The sequence below is a fragment of the Hippopotamus amphibius genome, chromosome 3 (genome assembly GCF_030028045.1).
Source record: "Hippopotamus amphibius kiboko isolate mHipAmp2 chromosome 3, mHipAmp2.hap2, whole genome shotgun sequence".
Classification (NCBI taxonomy): Eukaryota; Metazoa; Chordata; class Mammalia; order Artiodactyla; family Hippopotamidae; genus Hippopotamus; species Hippopotamus amphibius.
Window position 1 is genome coordinate 159347467 of NC_080188.1, and position 17157 is coordinate 159364623.

Genomic DNA, 17157 nt, shown 5'->3' on the forward strand with positions numbered 1-17157 from the left:
GAATTTATTCCCCTTTTATTATTTATTTGTTTATTTAAATTTATTTATTTTGGCTGCATCGGGTCTTCGTTGTGGCACGCAGGATCTTTGTTGTGGCATGTGGGCTTCTCTCTAGTGCTATGTGTGAGTTTTCTCTTCCCTAGTTGAGGCACGTGAGCTCAGTAGTTGCGGGATCTTAGTTGCCCCGCGGTATGTGGGATCTTAGTTCCCTGACCAGGGATCGAACTCTCGTCCCTTGCGTTGGAAGGCGGATTCTTTACCATGGACCACCAGGGAAGTCCCTTTTCTTTTATTATTATTTCTGATTCGAGATAGTTGGCATAATGGAAAGAGCACAGGTTTGGAGTTGGATGGACTTGAGTTCAAAATGCACTTTGCCCCATTTTGGAAAATCATTTACCTCATTTGAGCCTTAGTTTTGTTTTTCGGAGTATGGGAACAGGAGGTCTCATCGTGGAGAAGGAGATGATGGATGTAAAACACCCAGCATGTGTGTGCTTGGTACCAAATGGATCCCCAGTCCATGCTGCTAGTGGTCGTTATTTTGTCCTTCCATGGATGATGACGTCCTTGTCTAAGATTTGTTTGATTCCCCCTCTCTGGCCAGGAGATAATGTTCTACAGAGAAACATTTAAATCTAGAAGGAGATGGACTGCTACTGAAAAGAGCTCTCAAAAGCTCAATGTATTATGAAGAATTTTACGTGTAATCAGTTACTCCTTTCTTTCCTGAGGACATCTCTTCCTGTGACAATTCTGAAATTGGGGCCCACTTGTAAATAAGAAGTTCTTTGAGAAGTAGAATCAGAGAGGAATTTTCAGTGCCTGCCAGAAGCTTAGAAAGAAAAGACAAGATCAGAGAAGGGAAGCTTGATCACTTATGTCTTTGAATGTTAAGAGAGAAGAGGTCGTTTCTAAAGTAAAGACAGTTTTTAGCTCAAATTTTGCCTATAAAGATGTTAAGATTCAGCTTATTTATAAATTCCTCTGTATTGTGATACTTTTAAAAAAATCCAGCAAGCTCTATGTTGAATCATTTAACAAATATTCATTGAATGGCTACTATGTAAGAAGCTTCCAGGCTGGGTGCTGGGTGCTGGGAGGCTGTGACCTTCCAGATCAGTCTCTGTCCTCACTGGGCTCTGAATTCAGGGAACAGGGATGCTGAGACATTGAGGTAAGTGACGCGGCCATCCATGGGACATGCAGAAACAGAAAGTGCCTATAACCCAAACTCACAGGAACTGGAGCTGAAATATTGGGGAAAGATGGGTGCAGACTGGATTTAGGAGAGAGAGAGAGAGTCATTCAGCTTGGCCAGGAGGTTGAGTGAGTGGAAGGGATGACACAAGTTAGATAGAGGCTGGATCATAAGAGCCATTGGGTGCCATACGTGGAGTTTGGACTTTATTCAGAAGGCAGGGATGGTTCCTGAAGGGGTCGAGGCCATTGCCATTTCTTCTGAGGACTCTTTGAGGAGCCCTGTGATTTCCCTGTCTTGCCCGCCTCTCCCGATCTCCCCAACTCAAGGTTTGTGCATCCCTGGAGTTAACATCCTGGAATGTGTATCTCATCATGTTGCTCAGAATCCAGGCGTGGCTCCCCATTTCTTTCTTTCTTTTTTTTTCTGGCTGCACTGGGTCTTTGTTGTTTGCACCCAGGCTTTCTCTAGTTGTGGTGAGCGGGGGCTACTCTTCATTGCTGTGCGTGGGCTTCTCAGTGCAGTGACTTCTCTTGCTGCGGAGCATGGGCTCTAGGCATGCAAGCTGCAGTAGTTTAGCAGCATGAGGGCTCAGTAGTTGCGGCAGGTGGGCACAATAGTTGTGATGCTCGGGCTCTAGAGCGCAGGCTGCGTAGCTGTGGCGCACGGGCTTATTCATTGCTCCGCGGCATGTGGGATCTTCCTGGACCAGGGCTCGAACCCGTATCCCCCACGTTGGCAGGCGGATTCTTAACCGCTGCGCCACAGGGAAGTCCCTCCCCATTTCTTACAATAAAAAGTCCAGACTCCGTGGCTGGCATTCAGCCCCATTTGTCCACCGGCCCTGCCTTGTGTTAGCAGCTTCAGCTCCTCGTCCTCACTCTGAGCTTCTGAGTAACAGGATTATCTGCGTTCCCCGAGGATGCCTTAATATTTCCTACCCGTGATCCTCGTGCAGACTGGGCACACTTCCCTCTCGCTCGAGGAACAGCCCACGTGGAACCCTTCCTGACGCCTCTCCCCTGGCTGCTCCCGCTGCTGGCGTAGATTTCTCCCTCCCGGGAGCTCCGTTCCCAGGACCCCTCCCCGAGCCTGTGTTGTACCGCAGTTACCTGTTTTAGATGTAAGAGGAGCTTTCATCCCTGCCTCCCGCTGCCTTACATGGAGTAGGCATTCAGTAGTGGCGGTTGGATTAAGGTGGACATGCCTGTCTGGTGGGGATGTGTTTTGAGGGAACATGGGCCCCTTGGCAATGTTTGCTGTGTTTCACGTGTCTAAACTCTGGCACGTTTAGAGAACGTAAGCCTTACCTCTTTTGTATTAAGCCGTAGCTCCTCAAAGATGATTCTGGTGTTCTGGTCATATTTCTGCCTCCCTCCATCTGATGGGAACAGACTAATAAGTGGTTTGGCCATGTGTGTGAATTTTCAGCCTGTCCTTATTAACAGAAAATTGGATTTTATGCAGCGTTGCCCCTTCACAGAGGGGCTGCTCTGCAGAGGCAGGTTCTTGTGTCCTGTGCCAGCCCCTCTAGGCAGGGAGGGTGTGAGCTGAGGAGTCTCCACATGGTCAGGGCAAGACGCCCACAGACTAGTAACGGAAGGATGGTTCCTGAGCACACGGACGTGAGGCAAGTCAGGCGAGGTGGTAGTGATTTCCTGGGGAGGACAGGAAAGGGAAGCTCACTGCATTATGGAAAAATAGGGTCTGCAATGCAGATAGATAAACATCAGATTTGCTTATTAGCTCAGCTACGAATGCCCCCGCGTGGCCCTCCTCTCTCTTTTATATCTACTAGCTCATGCAGAATATTATTTATTTTGTTATAAAGGTCCTTGAAGGAGCCAGGAGAAGATAAGGTGAAGTTAGCACCAAGGGTTTGGTCCTGCAGAACTAAAAGATCAGAGGGGTGTGTGTGTGTGTGTGTGTGTGTGTGTGTGTGTGTGTAGGGAGGGAGAGAGGAGAGAGGGAGGTTCCCCATGAATACTTAGTAAAATCTTGAGGCAGTGATATAGGTTTGCAGTGGTGAGAAATTTTTCAGCCACAAACCAGTTTACAAGTACTTTTTTGCTAACCGACTGCTTTGCAGTAGGTGCTGTGGGCTGAGGGAAGTAAGCAGCGTAGTTTCTCTCCTCAAGAAGCTAATACTCCATCTGAGAATTCCAGGCTGCCATGTGGCTTTGACAGGGATGATGCTCTAATCATGTAATGAAGAGGAGCCGCATCTGTCCAGCTGAAGAGACAGCAGGTGTACACAGGACCACAGGGCCAGGGCAACTAGCCCTATTTGTGTGTCCTGCCTGAAAATCGGCAGTACATTTAACACAGTGTTTCCAGTTTTATCAATGTCCCTGGTTGGTATATCCTAAAATTGCCGGGAGAGTTTCTAACCTTGGAATGACTATGGAAGGCTCCCTAGTGGAGGTGGAGCTGAGCTGAGCCTTGAACAGAAGAATCTTATTTTGAACTGACCTGACTCTGTTGAACAAAAATCAAATTCTTTGAATTTACTCTTGGTAGCTTCCAGTAACTGGAGGTGGGTAGAAGTTAAATATCTTCCTCTCCTACAACCTCACCGCCAAGTGGTATGTTATAGGGAAAGAGTCCAGATCTGAATTCTGCCGCGTGGGCAAACATTTATTATTTTTTTATTCAACGGCAGGTACAAAACCTGTCACTGAACCTGTTTTCTGTCTTCAGGTTCTCCAACAAGTACCTAGCACAGTCCGATGGGGGGAGGGGCAGAACCTTTGACGTGAAGGGACACAGAAGCACAGGTGTGCTAGAAGGAGGGCTGTTGTCTCTGAAGCACCAGGTGCCTGCTCCAGGGATTCTGATGCCTCACCCTAATGAGGGTATTGGAGGCTGAGAAAATTTCTAACCCACTGCCTATGTTGAACACCACTTCCTTCATTTGTAAATTACTTATTTCTAACTTTCTTAATGCTAATAAACTCTCAGGTGTGGCTTTCAGTACCAGTATTGAAGTCATTTGAATTGTAGCCACGTCTGGAACTGGATTTCTGACTGGGACCCTTCAGATGCTAACTCATTCCTTCTAGAATGTGGATTCTGCACCTGGGCACTTTTATTGTCAGAGAGATGTGGGGGAGTGGGGAGGAGGGGAAACACTTCCTTTTCCCAGTACATTCCCTAAAAGTGGTGCCTGTCACCTTTCTTTAAAAGGTTATTACCTTTTAAAATCATGACATGACAGTTGATAAGTCTCTGTTAGAAATTAGAAGCAGCTGCAGGGTTAGAGTAAGATTCTGGGCCTGTGGGAGATGTGAGGACTGGTGTCTTTGAGTGGTGAACCGAGTGAAGCCACTTTCAGGATCACAATAGCTGCTGAAAAGTTCAAGTTGGCGACGGTTATGTATTCCATTATAATTTTGCTCCGGAGTTTCACGAAGGCAGTTCTCCAGCTAAATTCGATCACACATGTAGACATTTATTAGTCAAGCATTAGAAACCAGTTCATACCAGCCTGTCTCATGAGCCCGATGAAGTTGTAGAAACGGAGGATTTCGAACAACCTGGCATCAGACAACCAGACCTCATAAACTTGGAGCTGAATACAGGACTTAATGACCATCATTGAGAATACATGTTTTCAATATTCTAAACTCTAAATTGTAAGAAGAAAAAATTTCCAATCTAGTGAGCTAAGCTAACATGTGTGATATTAAATGCATACTCTCACTATGCTACTGCATAATAGTTAGTGAAACAAATAAATCAGGTCTTTTCTTATAAACCTCCAAGATCAGCCCTGTTATGACAGGACCTCAAAAAATTTGTTAAACACTCAGAATTGTTTCTCTCCACGGAAATCTTTAGTAAAAGGCGAAAGATTTATGCGATCTGAAGAGAAACCAGAGTATGCTTCTGTGTTAGTGAAGCTCATTCCTCCAGTAACCGCAACTCCTACTTCACTTATGGTGGCTCTTTATCCACAAGGCCTACTTCCTGCCTAAAGTTTGTACAAGGAATTTTGTAAGCAAACTTCTCATAGTTAGAAATGTCGAGTTGAAAGTAATATTTTAAACTTGAAAGGACTGTACTGTATGCAGGGTACTATGGGTATGCAAATGAGAAGTCTGAGTCATCAACTTTGCGATTTGGCAAGTACCTTAGTATTCATAGCATGTCTCTGGAGCGGCCATTAGGGGGCGAAGCAGAGGTCCACGTGGCTGGGCTGGAAACCCCGTCCTGGTTCAACTGCAGTGTTTGTATATTGTATATTGGGACTTTGAGTGTGGTTCTAGTCCTGTATCTGCCCCAACCCCCCCCCCCCCCCCCCCCCCGCCCAATGCCTTTGAGATTCATGCAAGTTGTGTGTATCAGTAGTGTATTCCTTTTCTTTGCAGGTTGTTATTAGTTCATGATATGGCTGGACTGCAGTTTAACCATTTGACCCTTGAAGGACATTTCAGTTGTTCCAGTGTTTGGCTGTTATAAATAAATCTGATGTGAATATTTGTGTACAGGTTTTCATGTGAACTAAAGTTTTATTTTCTCAGGGATAAATACCCAGGTGTTTGATTGCTGGATTGTATGATAAGTATGTTTTGGTTTTATAAAAAACTGTTAGGTTTTCCAAAATGGCTCTACCATTTTACAGTCCCACCAAAAAAATGTATGAGATACTCAGTTTCTCTGCATACTTGCCAGCATCAGGCATTATTAACATTTTAAATTTCAGCTATTCTGATAGGTGGGTAGTGATATCTCATCATGGTTTTAATTTGCATTTCCCTAATGGTTAAAGATGTTGAACATATTTTCATGTGCTTATTTGTCATCTCTATCCTCTTTGGTGAAATTCTGTTCATAGCTTTTGCCCATTTTTACTTGGCCTGTTTGGTTTATTTTTACTGTTGAGTTCAGAGGGTTCTCTATATAGTCTAGGTAGTAGTTCTTTGTCAGATAAATGGTTTGCAAATATTACTTCTCAGTCAGTAGCTTGACTTTTCATCCTCTTAGTAGGGTCTTTCGCAGAAGTCCAGTTTGTCAATTTTTTTTTTCTCTTAAGAACTGTGCTTTTGGTGTCATGTCTAAGTACTCTAAGCCTAGTTTTATAACCCAAAGATTTTCTCTTTTTTTTTCCCCAAAAGTTTCCTAGTTTTGCATTTTACCTTTAAATCTATGATCCCTTTTGGGTTCATTTTTGTGTTAATTTAGGTAGAGTTTTAATTTTTTGCTTATGGATGTCCAATTGCTATAGCACCTTTTGTTGAAAAGACTGTCTTCCTCTATTGAATTGTTTTGCACCTTTGTCATAAATCAATTGACCAAACTTGTGTGGCTCTATTTCTGGGTTCTCATTTCTGTTCCATTGATCTATGTATCTGTCTTTACACTAATACCACATTTTCTTGATTACTGGTAGTTCTTACTATCAAGTAATGTAATCTAACTTTATTCTTTTTTTCAAAATTGTTTTAGCTCATTTAGTTCCTTTGCTTTTCCAAATATTTTTTAGAAAAAGCTTTTTCTATATCTACAAAACATTTTGCTGGGATTTTGATAGAATTCTGTTAAACTTATAGATCAGTTAGAAAATTTTTTTTTTCTTTTTATTATTTTTAAAAAATTTTATTTATTTATTTATTTATTATTTTTTGGGGGATACACCAAGTTCAATCATCTGTTTTTATACACATATCCCCGTATTCCCTCCCTTCCTTGACTCCCCACCTCCTCGAGTCCCCCCCACCCTCCCCGCCCCAGTCCTCTAAGGCATCTTCCATCCTCGAGTTGGACTCCCTTTGTTATACAACTTCCCACTGGCTATCTACTTTACAGTTGGTAGTATATATATGTCTGTGCTACTCTCTCGCTTCGTCTCATCTTCCCCTTCACCCCCCGCCCCCTCCCAAACCTCGAGTTCTCCAGTCCATTCTCTGTATCTGCATCCTTATTCTTGTCACTGAGTTCATCAGTACCATTTTTAGATTCCGTATATGTGAGTTAGCATACAATATTTGTCTTTCTCTTTCTGACTTACTTCACTCTGTATGACAGACTCTGGGTCTATCCATCTCATTACATATAGCTCCATCTCATCCCTTTTTATAGCTGAGTAATATTCCATTGTATATATATATGCCACATCTTCTGTATCCATTCATTTGTTGATGGGCATTTCGGTTGCTTCCATGTCCTGGCTATTATAAATAGTGCTGCAATAAACATTATGGTACAAGTTTCTTTTGGGATTATGGTTTTCTTTGGGTATATGCCCAGTAGTGGGATTACTGGATCATATGGTAGTTCTATTTGTAGTTTTTTTTTTTTTTTTTTTGGGGTACACCAAGTTCAATCATCTGTTTTTGTACACATATCCCCATATTCCCTCCCTTCCTTGACTCCCCACCTCCTTGAGTCCCCCCCACCCTCCCCGCCCCAGTCCTCTAAGGCATCTTCCATCCTCGAGTTGGACTCCCTTTGTTATACAACTTCCCACTGACTATCTGTTTTACAGTTGGTAGTATATATATGTCTGTGCTACTCTCTCGCTTCATCTCAGCTTCCCCTTCACGCCCTGCCCCCTCCCAAACCTCGAGTTCTCCAGTCCATTCTCTGTATCTGCATCCTTGTTCTTGTCACTGAGTTCATCAGTACCATTTTTAGATTCCGTATATGTGAGTTAGCATACAATATTTGTCTTTCTCTTTCTGACTTACTTCACTCTGTATGACAGACTGTAGTTGTATCCACCTCATGACATATAGCTCCATCTCATCCCTTTTTATAGCTGAGTAATATTCCATTGTATATATATGCCACATCTTCTTTATCCATTCATTTGTTGATGGGCATTTAGGTTGCTTCCATGTCCTGGCTATTGTAAATAGTGCTGCAATAAACATTATGGTACAAGTTTCTTTTGGGATTATGGTTTTCTTTGGGTATATGCCCAGTAGTGGGATTACTGGATCATATGGTAGTTCTATTTGTAGTTTTTTAAGGAACCTCCAAATTGTCTTCCATAGTGGCTGTACCAACTTACATTCCCACCAACAGTGCAGGAGAGTTCCCTTTTCTCCACACCCTCTCCAACATTTGTTGTTTCCAGATGTTGTGATGATGGCCATTCTGATCGGTGTGAGGTGATACCTCATTGTGGCTTTGACTTGCATTTCTCTGATGATGAGTGATGTTGAGCATCTTTTCATGTGTTTGTTGGCCATCTGTATGTCTTCTTTGGAGAAGTGTCTATTTAGGTCTTCCACCCATTTGTGGATTGGGTTATTTGCTTTTTTGGTATTAAGCTTCATGAGCTGCTTGTATATTTTGGAGGTTAATCCTTTGTCCGTTGTTTCATAGGCAACTATTTTTTCCCATTCTGAGGGTGACCTTCTAGTCTTGTTTATGGTTTCTTTCACTGTGCAAAAGCTTTTAAGTTTCATGAGGTCCCATTTATTTATGTTTATGTTTATGTCCCATTTGTTTATGTTCACCAACTCAGAAGCTTTCTGAACCCTGTACTTCTGGAGTTTTTATGGAGGCTGCCTCCCATAGGCAGGACCAAACATTAATTTCATTTCTAGGACCTCTCTCTTCTCTGGACAATGGGCAGTGGGGCCGAAAATTCTAAGCTTTTAAATCCTGGCTTGGTCTTTCTGGTGACCACCCCCCATCCAGCAGCCCACCAAGAGTCACCTCATTAGAACAAAAGGCACTGCTATCACTCAGGAAATTCTAAGGGATTTAGAAGCCTTGTGTTGGAAATCAGGGTCAAAGACCAAATATTCAAACAAAAGGTGTTCCTAGTGCTCTTATCACAGGAAATTGCAAGGTTTTAGGAGTTCTGTGCCAACACCATGGGCCGTCAACGATATATATATGTTTTCTATTATTTCACAGGGGAGGTCTCTCTTTGAGAGCTTGGGAACCAGCTAATTGGCAAAGGGGACAGATTGAAAAGATACAGGGCAGAATCCTTCCACCTACTCTGATTGCTCTCTTTCCTGGTCTTTTATGCAGTGTGAAAATTCAAGGAGAGAAATGGTATGTGGAATTATGATGTGCTCCCCTCCTTCCCCCTGGATGGGTGGCAAAAATGTCAGTTTTTCCTTTTTCTCTTTTTTATTATTCTTATCTTTCTTTTTTTTTCTTTTAAGAACTTTTATTGAGATACAGTTAACGGACAATAAATAGCATATATTTAGAGTGTACAATTTGGTATCCCAATCTCCCAATTCATTCCCCCCCAACCCTCCCTGCTTTCCCCACTTGGTGTCCATGTGTTTGTACTCTATACCTGTGTCTCTGTTTCTACCTTGCATTTCCTCTTTCATAGTTGTTAGCATTTGCCTTATGTATGGAGGTGCTCCTATACTGGGTGCATATATATTTATAATTGTTATCACCTCTTCTTGGATGGATCCCTTGATCTTTATGTAATGTCCTTTCTTGTCTCTTGTAACATTTTTTATTTTAAAGTCTATTTTATCTGATATGAGTATTGCTACTCCAGCTTTCTTTTGATTTTCATTTGCATGGAATATCTTTTTCCATCCCCTCACTTTCCGTCTGTATGTGTGCCTAGGTCTGAAGTGGGTCTCTTGTAGACAGCATATATATGGGTCTTGTTTTTGTGTCCATTCAGCCAGTCTGTGTCTTTTGGTTGGTGCATTTAGTCCATTTACATTCAAGGTAATTATCGATATGTATGTGCCTATAATCATTTTCTTAATTGCTTTGTTGTTGTTTCTGTAGGTCCTTATCTTCTCTTATGTTTCCCACTTAGAGAAGTTCCTTTAGCATTTGTTGTAGGGCTGGTTTGGTGGTGCTGGATTCTCTCAGCTGTTGCTTGTCTGGAAAGCTTTTGATTTCTCCATCGAATCTGAATGAGATCCTTGCTGGGTATAGTATTCTTGGTTGTAGGTTCTTCCCTGTCATCACTTGGAATATATCATGCCACTCCCTTCTGGCTTGCAGAGTTTCTGCTGAGAAATCAGCTGTTACCCTGATGGGAGTTCCCTTGTATGTTATTTGCCGTTTTTCCCTTGTTGCTTTTAATAACATTTCTCTGTCTTTAATTTTTGTCAGTTTGACTACTATATGTCTTGGCATGTTTCTCCTTGGGTTTATCCTGCCTGGGACTCTCTGTGCTTCCTGGACTTGGGTAGCTATTTCCTTTCCCATGGTAGGGAAGTTTTCAAGTATAATCTCTTCCAGTATTTTCTCGGGGCCTTTCGCTCTCTCTTCTCCTTCTGGGACCCCTATAATGCGAATGTTGGTGCGTTTCACATTGTCCCAGAGGTCTCTTAGGCTGTCTTCAGTTCTTTTCATTCTTTTTTCCTTATTCTTTTCTGCATCAGTGATTCTCACCCTTCTGTCTTCCAGGTCACTTATTCGCCCTTCTGCCTCAGTTAATCTGCTATTGGTTCCTTCTAGTGTATTTTTCATTTCAATTATTGTGTTGCATATCTCTGTTTGTTTTTTCTTTAATTCTTCTAGGTCTTTGGTAAGTTTTTCGATCTTTGCATCCAGTCTTTTTTCAAAGTCCTGGATCATCTTCACTATCATTATTCTGAATTCTTTTTCTGGAAGGGTGCCTATTTCCTCTTCATTTAGTTGTTTTTCTGGGGTTTTATCCCGTCTCTCCATCTGGTACAAAGTCCTCTGCTTTTTCATTTTCTCTATCTTTCTGTGGCTGTGGTTTTCAGTTCCACAAGATGAAATACTGCTGATACTGCTTGATACTGCTGTCTGCCCTCTTGTGGAGGAAGCTATCTAGGAGGCTTGTGCTTGCTTCCTGATGGGAGGGACTGATGGTGGGTAGGGCTGGGTGGGCAGAGCTCAGTAAGACTTTAATCCGATTTGGTGGACGGAGCTCAGTAAAACTTTAATCTGCTTGTCTGCCAGTGGGTGGGGCTGTGTTCACACCTTGTTGGTTGTTTGGTCTGAGGCTACCTAGCACTGGAGCTTACAGGCTCTTTGGTGGAGTGGCAGACTCTGGGAGGGCTCACGTCAATGAGCACTTCCCAGAACCCCTGCTGCCAGTGCCCCTGTCTCCTTGGTGAGCAACAGCCGCCTCCCACCTCCGCAGGCAGCCCCTCAGCACCAGCAGGTAGGTCTGGTTCAATCTCCTATGGGGTCACTGCTCCTTCCCCGTGGGTCCTGGTGAGCATATTTTTTTGTGTGCCCTCCAAGAGTGTAGTCTCCATTTCCCCTAGTCCTGTGGAGGTCCTGCAGTCAAATCCTGCTGGCTTTCAAAGTCTGATTCTCTGGGGATTCCTCCTCCCGTTGCTGGACACCCAGGTTGGGAAGCCTGACATGGGGCTCAGAACCCTCACTTTAGTGGGTGGACTTCTGCAGTATAACTGTTCTCCAGTTTATGAGTCACCCACCCAGCATTTATGGGATTTGATTTCAGTGTGATTGTGCCCCTCCTACCGTCCCATTGCGGCTTCTGCTTTGTCTCTGGATGTGGGGTGTCTTTTTTGGTGAGTTCCAGTGTCTTTCTGTCAATGATTGTTCAGCAGTTAGTTGTAATTCCGGTGCTCTCGCAAGAGGGAGTGAGTGCAAGTCCTCTTAGTCCACCATCTTAATCCTATCCTCTATTCTTATCTTTCTTAATTGGCCTTCTGCCCTGGGGACCTTTAACATTTTTGGATTCCATCTGGAGTTCCAGTTTGCTAGTATATGGCCACCACAGAGATGTTACATATTAATGAGTTTTCTTGACTGTGTGAAGACTTCCTAAGAAGAAAGCATGAGGAGCATGGTCTGGGGACCATTTTTTTTTCTCCATGTTACTGTGACTTTGTCTTTCTGGTGTTCTGGAGAAGTGACATTAATGAGATACATGATTTATTAGCTGGGAAATCTTATGAGCTTGTATAATTTGCTGTCTAGTCAACCCATCCCCATTACTTTTTTTTGGGTCATGATCCCTAACTTATTTATCAGCTTTATTAATTGCTTACAGCCCATTTCTCCACATACCTTATAGAAAATATGGTTAGTGTTTTTCCAGTTTGAGAGAGATGGAGAGTATAATATAGTTTTTGTACCTTTGATTTCATACCAGAATTTAATATTTCTTTAAAAAATGGATTCTTTGTTATCTTTAGGAAGAAAGGGAGAAATATGGAATAGATAAAGTAGGCTTAGATCCTGAGGGCCAGTTAAGAGATTAGATGTATGTGTTAAATGGTACTGTTTGTGTTAGTCCTGTTGATGGCGTTGCTACCCTTGTGAGCATCTTCTTCACCTGGGCAGGATGGTAAAGACATTTAAGTAGAGACTTGTTATTTACAGGAAAAAAAAGTTTGTTAGTGAAAACATCTTATATTTGAGGAAATGTTGGTTGGGGAAAGAGTGTTGTCTCTGGAAATTGTGAGCAGTAAAATAATTTAGTTCAAATTATTTTAGAAATAGCAAAGCATCTGTTGAAAAATAAAGAAAACTCTTCCAATAATTGCTAAATGAATCATTAGCCTGAGTTCATCCAGAGAGCAGTGCTCCTTCTGTGCAGAATCCCTACAAATTAGTTCTCTTTTTTTTCTTTCCCCTTTGGAGATTTATGGGACATTAAGGTGAGCTTTGCTACCTTTGAATATGCAGAGTAACATTTCTGGATTCAAGTGTCTTATAAAGGTTTTCTCTATTCATAGGTAACTTTTGCTCAGTGTGTTTGGGAATTAGGTATGGTCTCAAAGTAAATAATATGCACATAATGCTATTTAGGAAATAGATGCATAAAAATGTTTGTATTTGTACAAACATTGCTGTTGTATTCCTTTTTTTGCAGAATGCTGGATATGAGGGTAAGAAAAACAGTAAATATATTCAGCTTTCTTTGTTTTCCCTGAGAAGAAAATAGTTATGGTAATGAAAAATATAGACTAGTGGGTAAGGTAGATAATCTTCTTTTTGGCTTGAAATACATAAATAGATGCACTTATGAATGTGAAACACTCACTGCCTTCATTATTCAGTTCTAGAACACTCCTTGGACTGATCTACCTGGTGTTTTTTTCTCCATTTCATTTTTCTCCACTAAATAGACTTATTTCAGAATAGTGTTCTTCAAAGTGAATTATTTTCATAATGCTTCTATTATAAAGCTAGAGCTAGATTGCAATCAGAAGAAAAATTCTTTCCAAAATATGTCGATCAAGGTTCTGTTGCAGACAGCAGAATCCACTCTGGTCAGTTTCAGCAGAAAGGACTTTATTTATTTATTTATTTATTTATTTTTGAGGTACACCAAGTTCAATCATCTGTATTTATACACATATTCCCATATTCCCTCCCTCACTCGACTCCCCGCCACCCTCCCCGTCCCAGTCCTCTAAGGCGTCATCCATCCTCGAGTTGAACTCCCTTTGTTATACAGCAACTTCCCACTGGCTATCTATTTTACAGTTGGTAGTATATATATGTCTATGCTACTCTCTCACTTCATTCCAGCTTCCCCTTCACCCCCCACCCCCCCAAACCTCGAGTTTTCCAGTCCATTCTCTGTATCTGCGTCCTTGTTCTTGTCTTGTCACTGAGTTCATCAGTACCATTTTTAGATTCCGTATATATGAGTTAGCATACAATATTTGTCTTTCTCTTTCTGACTTACTTCACTCTGTATGACAGACGCTAGGTCTATCCACCTCATGACATATAGCTCCATCTCATTCCTTTTTATAGCTGAGTAATATTCCATTGTATATATATGCCACATCTTCTTTATCCATCAGAAAGGACTTTATTGCAGGGATTTAAGGAGGTTTCAGAATAGGTGAAAGGAATGTAGGGACAGGCACTAAGTAAGCTTCCTGGAGCAATTCCCAGAGCCACCCTGTAAAACTGTGGCTGCTGCCCAGCTCCTGGCTGGAGAACACAGTGCTATGGTGCACTAGCAAAAGCTGCCACACCAGGAAGCTACAGCACCTCTGGGCTGACTGGACCCTGGAGCCTCCACCGTGGCTGCTGCAGGAAAACAGGGGCCTCTGCCACCATTCTCTCAGAAGTCTCACAGCCCGTACATTTTTATGTTCTTTCACCTTCAAGTCTTCTTGTGTGTATTTGTTCATCAGAAGTTAGATCCTAAAGAGACATACTAGCTACAGGGAATTCTGGGAAATGTAGTTTTTGCCTACTAACCTCTAATGTGTAGGAGGTCATGCTAGAAGGAGATTGGAGGAGTGTTGATTGAGGCAATTGGCAGTGTCTCCCACATAGAGCAGTTATTTTATATTGAGGAGAAGGTTAAGATGCTTGCTTTCCCATGGCCTTTTAGATGTTGCCGTTTTCCTGAATGGAAATGTTCCCCTTTTGTTAACCATGGATTCAATCCTTTCCAGTCCAGTTTCTAGAACCTTTCTTGCTTTCCTTTCTTTTGACTGGGTTTGAGGGAATCTTGAGCAGGTCCGCTTTCTCAGATTTTACCTATGAGTATATCTGTTTCAGGATATGCAGCTTGAAAACTCTTGGATTTATGTTTCTGGGGCTATCAGAGTAAAATACAGTTTGTTGTTTGTGTTTTTTTTTTCTGATATTTTATTTGCTTAACAAACATACATAGTACTTAATAAGTACTGGGCACTTTCCAAGTGTTTTCCATATTTTAATTTATTTAAATCTTATAATTAAATCACAAATTCGTCCTCTAATATGACAGTACTCTATTTTGTCTATCTCTTTAGAGTGAGTAATTGATACAAACAGAGAGTGGGCCTTGAGTTGGTGAAGATAATCTGCTGAGCACATCATGCACTAGCAATATTCCATGAATTTCTATTCTCTAACTGTGATTATAAAGGCATTCAAGGACAGGTGCCAGGGTCTCCACTTTTTGTATCTCTTATTCCCCTTTCCCAGTAGACTGTGTTTACACTAAGTTCTTAAAAGTGATTTTGACCCATCTTATATCATTCAGTTTATTCAACAAGCTTTTGTTGAGTGTCTAGTATGTGTTGGTTTCTTGGAGGATACAAGGCTTGATATATACATAGTCCCTATTAAGGGTAGGGAGGGGGGTGTTATAGTTTAGTGGAGAGGCAGCTCAGTAACCTACAAGCAAAGCACAGTGTGGTATAATGAGGTATCACCTCATACCAGTCAGAATGGCCATCATCAAAAAATCTACAAACAGTAAGTGCTGGAGACGGTGGGGGAGAAAAGGGAATCCTCCTGTACTGTTGGTGGGAATGTAAATTGGTATAGCCACTATGGAAAACAGTATGGAGATTCCTTAAAAAACTAAAAATAGAACTACCATATGACCCAGCAATCCCACTCCTGGGCATAGGCCCTGAGAAAACCATAATTCAGAAAGATACGTGTACCACAATGCAGCACTATTTACAATAGCCAGGACATGGAAGCCACCTAAATGCCCATCAACAGATGAATAGATAAAGAAGATGTGGCACCTGTATACAATGGAATATTACTCAGCCATAAAAAGGAATGAAATTGAGTTATTTGTAGTGAGGTGGATGGACCTAGAGTCTGTCATACAGAGTAAAGTAAGTCAGAAAGAGAAGAGCAAATACTGTATGCTAACACATATATATGGAATCTAGAAAAATGGTAGTGATGAACCCAGTGGCAGGGCAGGAATAAAGACGCAGACATAGAGAACGGACTTGAGGACACGGGGTGGGGTAGGGGGGTGGCTGGGACATAGTGAGAGAGTAGCATTGACATATATACACTACCCATTGTAAAATAGGTAGCTAGTGGGAAGCTGCTGCATAGCACAGGGAGATCAGCTCGGTGCTTTGTGATGACCTAAAGGGGTGGGATAGGGAGGGTGGGAGGGAGGGAGGCTCAAGGGAGAGGGGATATGGGGACATATGTATACATATAGCTGATGCAGTTTGTTGTACAGCAGAAACTAACACAACATTGTCAAACTATTATACTCCAGTAAATACATATTAAAAAATACATTACATCAATAAAAAAATAAGCTGTAATAGGAAAAAAAAAAGCACAATGTGGTAAATTGCCATGATATGGGTAACCATTGTGCATTATGGGAGCATAGACAGGGGACAATCTTTCCAAACTGTAAATAGATGGATTAGGAAAGGCTTCCTGGGAGAGGGAAGCCTGACCTGAGGCCTGAAAGATGGGTCATCATTATCCTGATGTTTGAGGGAAAGGTCTCTCCAAGTAAAGGGAGCAAAGGGTGGAAAGTTTCGGCCATATGAACACAGCACATGTGGCTGGTCAGCGCGGCCATGTTGCGGAACTGGGGAGAAAGGTTGGGTAGGACGATGAAGGGATGGGCAGCACCAGAGAGGAAGAACAGTGGCTCCAAGTTTTTCCAGGATAACCAAGGGTATTGGGTGTGCTGCAGCTGAGACTTCTGTGGCCTTCATAAAATCTGCTTCATCTATAAATATAGACTTCAGAGTTGATAGTAAATTACCTAAAAATGCCATCCATATGTGTAATAAACAATGCTCCTGACCTACTCTCATTAGGAGACAAATGGTGGGTTCAGGAGAAATGGTTATCCCACAGAACAGGGGCAGGCAAACTAGGGCCTTTGGACCTCCACCTGTTTCTGTGGGTACAGTTTTATTGGCACACAGTCACTCCCATTTGTTTATGTCTCACCTATGACTGCCTTTGGTAGTTGCCACAGAGACTCTACAGCACACAAAGCTGAAAATATTTACCATCTAGTCCTCTATTAAAGTTTGCTAGCCCTTGTTTCAGTGTGATTATTTTGATAGCAATAAGCAGGAAGGATTTGGAGGGATGAGTTCAATTTTAGAGGCATTAAGATTTTGTTATTTTAGACTTTGCGCTTCATCAATCAGGCCCTTTAGCTTTTACGATGACTTTAAATTCTAATTATATAAATGCCATTTGCAGCAGCTTGGATGGACCCAGAGATTATCATACTAAATGAAGTAAATCAGAAAGAGAAAGACAAATGCCATATGATATCACTTATATGTGGAATCTAAAATATGACACAA

General features: G+C 41.9%; 1 protein-coding gene and 1 non-coding gene across 8 annotated transcripts in view; one reads left to right on the forward strand and one right to left on the reverse strand.

The window, feature by feature from the left end:
- The window catches only part of HHAT (hedgehog acyltransferase), a 324736-nt gene that overhangs the window by 32870 nt on the left and 274709 nt on the right, over positions 1-17157 (forward strand). The window lies entirely within an intron of this gene.
- LOC130850662 (U5 spliceosomal RNA) lies at positions 4970-5085 on the reverse strand. The gene has a single exon (XR_009053006.1). It is a non-coding gene; the product is annotated as a U5 spliceosomal RNA (small nuclear RNA).